Below are 12,938 nucleotides of genomic sequence, written 5' to 3' on the forward strand. Positions count from 1 at the left end.
GACCAACAGTTTGAAGTCTCACAGATGTACGATTCAATATATTGAGGGTGAGTTTAATAGAATGGTAGGAGGAACTAACAACAGCAAACTGAGTAGAAGAGTATTCTTCAAAATTAGGGTTTAGGCTATGTGGGATATTTATCCAGAAATGGGGGCAGCCCCAAAAATCTACTTTTCACATTTCACAACAAAAAGGAACTTTTTTAAAGGTATTCAAAATTTGGACATTGCCAGAACACGGGCTCTTATCGGTGCTATGACAGGTAAGAGCCCATATCCTGGTGAATACTTATACAATCACTTTACTTCTGACCACAATACAGTGCATGCATGCACATCCTGATATGCATGTACAATATGAAGTAGTTGTGATGTGCATTGGGTTCAGTTACAGCCCCCCCCCCCCCCCCCCCGTGAGGGATTGCAAGAGTGTTCTGGCCAGGTTGCACCATAACAAGGTGATGGGATGATGCCATATTCAGATGGTGTTACCATCTCCATACATTATATGGGGACAGTGGTATGCAGCAATTTCAATGCCAAATGCAGGAGATATCTGTGATATCTCCTGCTGTTGACATTGGTAAATAAACTGTATATTTAAATATAATTTTGTCTGCATTTTTATGGGGCCAAATTACTTCTTTAATAGGCCTTTATTAGCGTAAAGCAAAGACCCTCAAGGTATTATATTTTGAAATACTACCTGGACAAGGGGGACTTAGGTTATGCTAATAATAGGCTAAGAAGTTGCTGTTGAAAGGGAGGTTTCGGGTTATAACTGAAAAATTGATTGCCAAAAAATAGCTAGATTAATCCCAACCTTGTTATACATACATAAATAACAAGAAGGATACACAGTTATAGAAGACAAAGCAAAAACTGATCTTTTACATTCTTGTTTCATCTTCATTCAGAAAGGAGGAAAAATTACTAGGAAAAAGATTTTGTGACAAGACATTTAATGAGGTGGAGTATGTGTTTATAGGGATTCTCCGAAATTAACGGGTGGCCACACAATCCATAAAAGGCATTCATTTTTATATGTTTCTGGAACCACTGGCATATACTTTTATTTGGATGTGTTTTGCATCTTTCAGAAACATTTTAGATTGCAAAAACAAAATAATTAAAATGGATAAAGTGACATATGAAAAAAGAGAGTCCTGATGTCTCATTTTTATCATTATGTAGTCAAAGCTGTAATCCCAGAGCTCTGCCAAAACACACTAGTAAAATTGGAATTATTCATAAAAGGAGGACTACTAAGACATACTTATCTACTCTGTAGGAGAGTGGTGGTTACCCTCCCACCCTCTTCCTATTGCAATCAGCTGGATGGAAGGTCTGAAGATGTGATTCTCATTTGTGGAATTGCAACACAGAGGGGAGCCCATGATATTATGATTCATCCTGCCCACCACATTGGCCATTATGCCAATGGCCAATGTGGTGGGCAAAAAGAATCACAACATTCACCGCAGGAAAACTCCTGGATGGGAGAAGGAGAAACTAGGTAAGTATGTTCTAAGATCGTGCACAAATTAGGTGTGAGTCAATGTTTGGGTGTGAGTCAGTTTCTAAGTGTGAGTCAGTGTTTAGGTGTTAGACAGGCTTTAGGTGTGACTCAGGGTTTAGGTGTGAGTCAGGGTTTATGCATTAGTGTTTAGTGTAAATCAGGATTTAGGTGTGAATCAGGGTTTATGGATTAGTCAGTATGTAGGTGTAAGTCAGGATTTAGTTGTAAGTCAGGATTTAGGTGTGAATCGGGGTTTAGGTGTGAGTCAGGGTTTATGCATTAGTCAGTGTTTAGGTGTGAGTCTGTGTTTAGGCGTGAGTCTATGTTTAGGCATGAGTCTGTGTTTAGGTGTGAGTCAGGATTTAGGTGTGAGTCAGGATTTATGCATTAGTCAGGGATTCTGCGTGAGTCAGTGTTTATGTGTAAGTCAGGGTTTATGAGTGAGTCAAGGTTTATGAGTGAGTCACGGTTCATGCCTGAGTCAGGGTTTAGGTGTGAGTCAATTTTTAGGCATGAATCAGTGTTTAGGAGTGAGTCAGTGTTTAGGTGTGAGTCAGGGTTTATGAGTGAGTCAGGGTTTATGCCTGAGTCAGGGTTTAGGTGTGAGTCAATGTTTAGGCATGAATCAGTGTTTAGGAGTGAGTCAGTGTTTAGGTGTGTCAGGGTTTATGAGTGAGTCAAGGTTTATGAGAGAGTCAGTGTTCATGCCTGAGTCAGGGTTTAGGTGTGAGTCAATGTTTAGGCATGAATCAGTGTTTAGGAGTGAGTCAGTGTTTAGGTGTGAGTCAGGGTTTAGGTGTGAGTCAATGTTTAGGCGTGAATCAGTGTTTAGGAGTGAGTCAGGGTTTAGGTGTGTTGTCAATGTTTAGGCGTGAATCAGTGTTTAGGAGTGAGTCAGTGTTTAGGTGTGAGTCAAACGCATGAAACTATGGACTGGCAAGCACTTGTTGCCAGTTTAGATGATAATGGAACTTGTGAATCTCTATCATTTTCTTAATGAAATTATGACTAAAAGAATATCTAGTCACTTTTTTGTTGCATTTAGGAACAATATATCAGGCACTAGCAATGATGAAGCACAGTACATCTGAAATTAAAATTAAGTGTCAGAGAATAATTGCAGCAGTTTGAGGATGAACATGATGATGAAACAGAAGTGCTATGATGTGATATTCAGCCTCAGAATGATGATGAGAATGATAATTTGTCTCATGCTCAAAGGTGGTAATATGAGGATAACATTTTCCACCAAGATATAAACATAAAACTAGCAAGGGCAGAACAGGGAAATGTACTTAATGAAATCACATAGACAAACTATATTCTGGAATTTCTGTATTTGTATCAAGCAGTGATGGTAATGAGGAACTCAATGTTGCTGATACTCAGCAGGTACATTATCACTGTAAAGAAAACAAAAAGTGTTTGACCTGCCAATATAACCATCACAGCTGGAAGTATTAGGTAGGGGGAAAGAGTATAACAGGCTACTACATTCTCAGTAAATGCGGACATTGCAAAAATTATAGTTTAAGAAATTATAGCTTTCAATTTTGGTAATTCTGCTTCAATTAAGGACCTGATTACTTGCGCAGAACCAATATACAGTAGGTATTTTCTTCATCATGGCTAACTAACTAGTTATCGTCATAAAGAAGGTATGGGTTTTGAGTCATATAGAACAAGAAGCCATTGCATTTCTGCAAAAGAAAGGTTTAATATCTACTTAAAGAAAGTGAAGAAATGATCATTCTGCTATGTTGTGTTTTGGTGCCAAGTTTTTTTGGAAAAACTGTATAATGTGAAGGTCTACCACGCTAAAGTCAACTTGTGGATAGGTTAGCAGAATTTGAAGAAAGTTAAAATTATTTCATGACTGCTGCGAGGTTCTTTCTCTGTTGAGTGAGAAAATAACATCAATTAAGGAATATCAATAATAACCCGATTTAGCTGACAAGATGGTCATTGACAACAGACAATTGACGGAGATGAACTCATCAAAAAGTTAACGAAAACCTGTTTAAGAAGAGTAAAAACAATTCAGGGAGAATTCTTCCACAACAATGTGTGTTGAAGGGCATAGGTTGAAAATCTGGTGAAATATTCTTGGCAGAAGTACCAGATAGAATTGCCAAAATTCTAGTAAAATTTATAAAACAAAACATCACTGTTGGATCTTTCAAATACTCAAATTCTTGGCACCCCAACAAACAAGATGAATAGAACGACACAGGCTTTCAGCACCTGAATGTGAATCTTAAATACAATTTAGTCAAAACCCTTAAACTGTTATCCAGACACAAAATGTTGATAGAATGTGAAGGTTTGCAAAGTGATATAATAAAAGACATCGTGGGAAAGCATGATATTACCTGAACTAATTTAGGTGATCTATTTGAATCTATTCTATTTGCAATCCATCAATTCTTGGAACCGTACATTTAATATTATTGCTGGGATCAGCTGCCCAGACACAGTTGACAACTGGGAGGTGGTTCAGTGAGGTAGTCCCTTTAATATGAACATACCAAAAAACATTAAGTATAAGAGAAAAAATAGTTTTATGTGTTTTTTGTTTTCTGTTTTTTTTTCTATTATTATTGTTTTAAATATGCTCTTTGAAACATACGTGAAAACTGTGAGTCCAAACTCAATTGTGATGCATTTTAGAAGATTCAGCCGAAGTGTCTATTGTGCCTACCTGACAGTGCAAAAAAAATTGTGGTGACTAGGAGAATGCAATGCTCTCTTACCAATATTAGACAACTAACAGTAAATATTAATGTATTCTGACAATTTTGTATTCATAAATTTTTTTATATTTTAAAGTTGGAAAGAAAGTTGGAAGGGTTATACCCAGGGTTGGTTCAATCTCCAGGGCCAGCAAAGGTAGGTGTTTTGTTTTCATCACCGCATGTAAAAACATTAGAAAAGTAGAAGAGAAGTGGATGCTTACGTGAATAGTGATGAGGGACTACGTTGCTTTATAAATACAATTTAATAACGGTTGTTGCAAAATATAACAAACAATATTAATATGGAAAAAATAAAACAATCAAAGAGTAAGAAAATAAGTTATTGACGCAATATACTAAGAAAATTGTATTCACTTGCTAAGAAAAATATACTCAAGATCCTGTCCATATGGGCGGGCAGTGGAAAGGCTAGTATGGTTTACAGGCTCACACACTGGCTCAAACTTCCAGTTTCATTTTCAATTAAAAGAAGAAAAAAAGTGGGACTTCTGGTCAATCACAGATGCAGAAGTTGTAATCTGATATGGTAAATCTAGTCAATAGAGTTGGAGCAAATTTTTAGGATATTAGGGAGGCAGTTTCTTTCCTCACATCTGCAGAAAGACCACTATAAAATTTGGAATAAATTAGATGACCTTGAAAAAAGCTCCCGGAGGAACAATTTGCACATCATAGGTCTTCCAGAATAAGTAAAAACCCCTACTCTCTGCCATTTTTTAAAACTTTGCCGTGAACTGTTAGACATCTGCGATGCCTGCTCTGATTTAGTAATTGAATGGGCCCACAGAACTGGCCAACTTAGGGATCAGAAGAAACAATGCCTCCATGTGGTGATCTTTAGATACCTAAATTATGTGCATAAGGAAGCTATTTGGTCTGCATCTAGGCATAAGAAAGAGCTGATTTGGAATGATGGTAAATTACTGACTACTCCATTGAAGTCACTAAAGCCCGCAAGGCTTTTTCTCCTGTCTGTACTAAGCTCATATCAGAAGGTCAGAAATTCATCCTGTTATTTCAAGCCAGGCTACTATTGTTTGATGGCAATTTTTAATTTGACTTTCCTACAGTGGATGATGTGGAGGCGTATCTACTAGAGATTCGTACTGCCAGTTTGCCTTTGGTCCAAGCCTCGTCTGTTTCAGCTACCTGACCTTGTGGTTACGTCCTTTACTTATTGCTGCAGATATTTCTACATTGCCTTCAGGACTTTGGGCCTCCATATGTGCATTGGTCTCTTTTGGGGACTTGATCCTGTTCTATGACACATATGCTGCACCCTTCTACTTTGCTAACTGGTGCTCTCCTCCATTTATGATAGGCCCTTTGTAGATAATTAAGGGGTTTTATATGTTTTTATATCCCTACACCAGTTTCTAATTTTTTATTCTTTCAAAGATGGACAGTGGTTGATTAGGAGCTCCTAGAGCAGCAGTGTCAAATTCCTGGCCATCCAGCTGCTGTGGGACTACATAATCTAGCATGTCCTAATAGAAAAACTGTGGCAGTGCATGCTGGGATGTGTAGTTCCACTGCAGCAGGGGGGCGCAAGTTTGACACTACTGTCCTAGAGTAAGTGTTTTCTATTGTTATATTATGGAATGCTTCTTCTTTTATTTTATTCTGATCATTTTTGGTTTTAGTTTTTTTTTCTGTATAACTCATGACCTTAAATGTTCCTTGCTTTCTCTCTCTTACACCTATACTTTGCAGGTGTGGACACATGTTTTGTATTATCCAACTTTTATAATGTGCTTAGGCTTGCCATGTCGCATGTGGATCCCCCATGAATTTGCATTATGACCTCTTTGAAGGTTTGCTAATGGAATATTGGTAAGGTTAACACCCCTGTGAAATGTACCAAGGTACTTACCTATATTCAAAAACTATGTGTTGATTAGGCTTTGTGCAGGAAACCCATGTCATCCCACAGGAGACCACAAAGCTGCCCATGTATAAAAGGGTTGTTATGGCTTCTTTTACTTCTAAAGCCGGGGATGTCTCCCATATACAATTCGTTCTACCCTGTCTGACCCTGAGGGTAGATATGTCCTGGTAGATGTGACGACTCAAACTGTCCATTATGTGGTGTGCAACATCCACGCCCCTAATTTTTACTCTAAATTGTTTTTTCAACAACTACTTGCTAAATTGTCTACTTCTGCCTCCTACTCCCTGATTTTTGGAGGCAAATTTATTTCCTTCTGCTACTATGTATAGGTTGACCCCATGTAAATGAAAGTAAACCCCCTTAAGTTGAGTGTGCCTTTCTTTACTCAAGAGCTACACCTCTCTGATGTCTGGAGGGTTCACCACCCAACAGACTGAGAATTTACATGCTTTTCTGCTGTACATGGCACTTTGTCACATATTGACTATTTTTTATTGTCCACTCATTTGGTTCCCCAATCACTGAATCTGTCAAAGAACCCATTTGCGTTTCAGACCATGCTTTGACATGGTTTGTTATTACTCCTATGGTTGACCGTGGTTTGCTGCATTACCAATGGTGTTTCATAACGTATTTGGCTAATTTCTTGAAATTTAGAAGTATAGTGAAATCTGTGTGGCAGTCCTATTTTTCTAACAACTTATCCCATGTGTGGTAGAACCCTTTATTATGTTGGGAAGACCATTCTATGGACTGAGATTAGCTCTAATATTGCACAACATTACAAAAAAATTAAAATTTTTTATATCAAAGCACAAGAAGTGCTCACTGATGCCACCCCAACAAGTAAAGACCACTATCTTCTTAGGAAACAATAATTTGATTCTATTTTGTCACAGATTGGTGACCACTTGGCATAAAAATTTAGCTACCGGTTTCGTGTTTACTGTAAACAGGGTGCTTACTCATTAATCTGTTTAGGGGTACCCAGCCCTTCACTATAATTTAGGGTCTTTGTAAATATGATGGTAGCAGAGTGCATTCTGGAAAATGAATTACAGAAATCTTCAGAGATTTTTATGAACATTTATATTCTGCTGAAATTATAGAGACTGCTTAAAAACAAGACGTTTGGTCTGGTATTTCTCTTCAGCAAATATCCCCTGAACATTCTTCATCTCTGACAGCTCTTATCACCATGGAAAAATTATCCTTTGTAGTTAAATTGTTGAAACCTTTTAAGGCCCCAGGCTTGGATGGATTTTCAGGGGAGTATTATAAAATCCTGTTCCCCAGACTTAAAGATACACTCTGGCTGTGTATAATGACATTCTAGCCATACTATTTCAATTCAGCAACATTGAAAGTTTTACCCAAACTGGGAGGGACCCTGAGCTTCTGGGCTCATATAGGCCTATATCACTTTTGAACATACTATAGATTGTAAGATTCTAACCAAAATTATGGCTGAACATCTTAAGTATATTCTTCCATTGGTGATACACCCTGATCAGTGGGCTTTGTGTGTGTTAGGCATTCTTTGGTCAACCTCCACAAGGTTTTTGCAGTACAGCAGTGGCTGGAATCCTCCGGTAATTCTGGTGGAGCGGTTCTCTTGTCTTTAGATGTGGAAAAGGCATTTGATAGGCTCACTTAGGATCATCTTTATGAGAAGTTCCGCCACTTTGGAGTCACGGATAACTTAATTGATATCCTTCAAACATTTTACTCTAATCCCCAGACCCATGTGGCATGTAATGGTTTTATTTCAAACCCCATTTCTGGTTCAATGGGGCACTCAACAGGGGTGTCCCCTTTCCCCTCTTTAATTTGCTTTAGCATTGGAACCGTTGGCCTTCCTTTTGTGAAACAAGTCCTCCTTCATGGGAATTCGAGTTGGGTCAAGGGAAACTAAATTGGCATTGTTTGCCGATGACATGCTATTGTTTCTTTCTAACCCATTCTGCTCAATTCCTGCGGTGGTGGAGGCCCTTGCAAAATTTGGATATTTTGCAGGCTATTAGGTGAACTTTAATACATCACAATATATGCTTTTGGGTTCCTTTTCACACCTTGACTCCTCCTCTCTCTCTGGCTCTCTTTATGAAAACTGTCCCTTCTTTAAAATATATGGGTGATTAACTTAACTCCATCTCTTTCTAATTTATATTTAGAAAATGTTAACTCTATGGGGGATATCTAATGATCCCCTATATATTTTCAGGGGCGAAAAACTGTGATTTTTCAGTGATAAATCCCTATTTTTTGCCCATTTTTTAATCCCAGTATCCTATTTATTCAGACAAACAAATAGGATTTTTCTGGAGAAAGCACATAGGATCCGTGATAAGTTCATGGACCTAGGTGTTTCTTCCATCGCAGCTGCGAAAAAACACTGCATTTTTCTGGGATAATTTTTTGGGACCCATCAGGTCCCGAAAAAAAGCCCTGATAAGTGCCGATGTCGGGCTATCCAATTAACTTTGGGGGATCCAAAAGCATCCGAACAGTGTTTGAGGCTAGTTGGATACCACCCTATGATTTCTAAGATTGAGCATCTGCTAGATAGCTGGCGATTTCCCCCTTTATGCTTCCTAGGCAGATCAGCTGTTATTAAGAGCATAATTTTTCTGAAGATTTCTTATCTTACTCAGATGTTGCCAGTGTGTTCTCTAAATTTTTGTGGTATGCTAAGAATCCCACATTGCACTTAAGAAGCTGAGACTTCCTAGTATACATGGAGGGCTGGTTATCCCTAATCTTGCAGTCTTCTCAAAAGCTATTTTCTTTAGGTACTGTATGTACTTGATTGGTTTGAGGATGTAAACACACACAGTATACTAATATTGAATTAGAATTTGAAATATTTTCCCCCGTATTGTCTAGTGCTTTGCTGCATGTACAGTATACTAATATTGAATTAGAATTTGAAATATTTTCCCCCTTATTGTCTAGTGCTTTGCTGCATGTTAAACATTTATCACTACCATGTGGTTGTCTTGATAATTATGTCTTTAGGGACACCTACTTTACTCTACATCTACATGGCTCTCAGTAAACAAACATTTCGAAAGAACCCCCTTAGTTCCCATTATACCATCTTTTGGGGCAATGTCTCTATCCTGGCTGGCTTAGTCAATTCCCCTTTTAAAATCTGGAGGTCTAAAGGTATTGCAGCCATAAAATATGTATTTGATCCGGGAGGCCATATACTTTCTATTCAAAACCTACGAGAAAAATGTGATTCAGCACACTTCCAATTTTATATGTATCTCCAGGCTCATCAATTTTCATTATCACTCTCCTCTGATGAAGAGGATACCAATGTTTTATCTGCCCTACTGTGATGCGTTGTCTCTCGTACTTATAAATCCAGAATGCTTACGGTTGACTTGCTTCAACCACGTTACTCTTCTCTTTGGTCCAAATATGCAGTGAGCTGGCATGCAGTTTTGCCCTCCACTGACAATTTTGATCCCATCTTGAAATATTATGATTGTACACTTTGACATATGTTGTCGGTCCTTCTTCAAGAAGTACATGTAAAGTAATGGACATTCACCATGCTAATATTGCTCAGGACCAGAGGTGTCACATGATCCAGGAGGACATTGCCCTAAATATAATATATCCACAACCACACTCATTCATAATTTATCTCTTCTCAAGACTAGATATAAATTTTACATGGCAAGAAATAAAGTGGGTAAAATGCTTGCTCGACAACTACGGAGACAAAGAGCTAAGAATAGAATACAGTATTTATATAATGAGCGTGGCAGTAAGGTATATAAGCCACAAAGTATTTCCAATCAATTTGCTAAATATTACGCTAATCTCTATAATTTAGCAGCTGATGTGCTAACGCCACAACCTAATAAAGATAACATACTGTATCTTCATTTTTTTTCGAACTTAAAGCTCCTGTCGTTAACTATGGAGGATCTATCTGTTCTCAATGCTCCATGAAGAGGTGGCATTATCTATTAAAACCTTACCTAAGGGTAAGGCCCCAGGGCCAGATGGCTTAATTAATGATTTATATATTTGTTTTTCCAACGTCTTGACGCCTATATTAACCTCCCACTTTAATGAAGCTACTAAAATGGGTCATTTCCCCCGGGAACTACTGGAAGCTCAAATAATTACCATACCAAAAATAGGCAAAGATCATACGAAGTGTAAGAATTACAGGCCCATTGCACTTCTCAATACTGACATTAAGATATTTGCCCGGTTAATAGCAAACAGATTAGAACCATTTTTCCCAAGGCTAATACACCCGGATCAGGTCGGCTTTGTCTGGGATAGACAAGCCTCTGATAATATGAGAAGAGTATTTAATATTAATTAAATGATTTCTAGGTCTCAGGAGCAAATTGTTTTACTCTCTTTAGACACTGAAAAGACCTTTGGAAGACTTCATTGGGAAAATATGAGGTATACGTTGTTGTCTTTTGGATTTACAGGAACCATAATGGACTCAGTAAAGGCTTTATATCAACACCCATCAGCACGAGTATTGGTAATGGTTTTCTTTCTAGTTTATTTCCTATTCACAATGGAACAAGACAAGGTTGTCCTCTTTCCCCTTTGATTATTTTATTTCATTAGCTACGGAACCCCTAGCACAGAAAATTAGAACTCAAGAAGGTTTCCTGAGATATTCTTCAATACGAGGCTTTCATAAGCTGTGTCTATTTGCAGATGACATATTACTTTTTGTGTCCAAACCTTTAACCTCTTTACCCGTTTTACATAATATACTTGATAGGTTTGGAAAGGCCTCTTATTATAAGGTCATTAAGTCCAAATCAGAGGCTTTACCCATTAATGTATCACCATCTGTCCTAGCATCTTTAAAGCAATTATTCCATAATACGTGGAAGTCAACATTCATACCCTACTTAGGAATCAAGATTCCAGTACATAAAAAAAACAATTATGAAATTAATATGAATGCGATGTACTTATATATGACCACATTTGTCAATATGTGGGGAGATTATGAAATAAAATGTCATTATTACCAAAACTATTGTACCTGTTTAGAACCATCCCATATATATGTACTACTCAGTATTTAGTAAAGTTCAGAAAACTTATGTTGGCATATGTTTGGAAACAAAAACCACCACGGTTGGGAACACATATTAGGACACTATCAAGGAGGCTAGGAGGATTTAATGATCCCATATATTTCTCTTGATAGCTGGATTTTGGTAGGAATTAAAACTCTGAATGATTTGTTTTTAGGTAATACGCTCCTGTCCTTTGTACAACTGCAATTACAGTATGATCTTCCTAACAATGCCTACTATGCTTACCTTCAAATTGCCCATTTGCTTAGAGATATGGGTAGATTGAGTAAAGCTTTATCTACACCAGAAAAAAAAATCTTATACAAATTGGCACCACAACCATCTAAGAATAACAGTATATACAAACTAAACCAACTGATAAATTAACATCTCAGATTAGATGGGAAACAGATCTACAACATATGTTTCCCTCTGCACAATGGGAAGCCATATATATTAGCTCTTCTCAAATGTCTAAATGTATGAACCATTTAGAAATGCACTTTAAACTGCTTCAGAGATTATATCTTACCCCAACTAAACTACATAAAATATGGACTTCAAGCTCTAAATTTTGTTAGAGACAATGTTTAGAAGAAGGTACCCTTATGCATATATTTTTGGATTGCCCAATACTGCATAATTTTAGGACTGAAGTTTTAGATTTACTATCTAAAGTATTACAGACTGTTGTGAACCATGATCTGGTTCTTGCCCCACTGAATTGATGGTCTGTAAACATCCCTAAAACCGAGCCATATTTAACTGCCCAAATATTTATTGCAGCCAGAACGGTTATAGCTCAATTGTGGAAAATCTTTAATGTGCCCAGTTTTTCAAAAGTGATTGTTAAGATTCAATATAATTATGAAATGGACACTTATACATCTCTGTACTTAATTCTTTAAGGAGGAAATGGTCATTATGGCAAGAATATATAAAGGAAGGGGAGGAAGCTAACAATCTTTAGAGCAATCGAGAGATAAGCTCTCTGGTTTATGGGGTGTCCAGCTCAGTAGAGGCAGGAACTAAGGTGGAGGGCAATAAGATTACCCCTTGTTACGGGAAAAGTGTATGTTTGATTTTTCCTTTGTGAATATACATGATATGTGATTAGTATTACCAGATATATTGGTACACCTTAATTGTAAAAAAATGCCGTATATGTGTTTTTTTTTTTATACTTTCAATTTTTTTAGCTTTTTTATTTTTATTTATTTCTATACTGCCCTTTACCCATTATTTGTATGTGCTCAAGAAAGATGCAAAATGAAAAATAAAAATTATCTTTGTTAAAAAAAAAATAATAATTTATGGAAATTTGGTAAAATTCATACATTATGGGGGAATATTTTCCAGTTTATTAATTCCATGTTCTCACTTCATCTGGCTATGGATCCTTTTGCAATGTTTTGTTCTAATTTTGATAATTGGACTATAGGCCCTCATAAGCAAGATATCCTCCCACTTTTGATGTCATTTGGCACAGTTGCAAAGAAAGCTATTTTAATCAGCTAGACCTCATGGGCCCCTCCAATGTTATCCACTGTTAAAAGGCTACTTCTGAAATAACTTTTTTTTTATAGAAAAGCCATCCTCACTGCTATTGAACAGGGGGTAGTATGGTTTCAAAGGAAATGGGATTTTTTAAATTAATTAGTTAGATAACCAGACTCAATCCCACGTGTATA

General features: G+C 37.2%; 1 protein-coding gene across 2 annotated transcripts in view; it reads right to left on the reverse strand.

The window, feature by feature from the left end:
- Positions 1 to 12,938, reverse strand: part of PAPPA (pappalysin 1) — a 475,476-nt gene that overhangs the window by 29,209 nt on the left and 433,329 nt on the right. The gene's annotated exons all lie outside the window — the stretch shown is intronic.

Source organism: Taudactylus pleione, unplaced genomic scaffold, assembly GCF_031769625.1.
Source record: "Taudactylus pleione unplaced genomic scaffold, aTauple2 ptg000009l, whole genome shotgun sequence".
Lineage (NCBI taxonomy): Eukaryota > Metazoa > Chordata > Amphibia > Anura > Myobatrachidae > Taudactylus > Taudactylus pleione.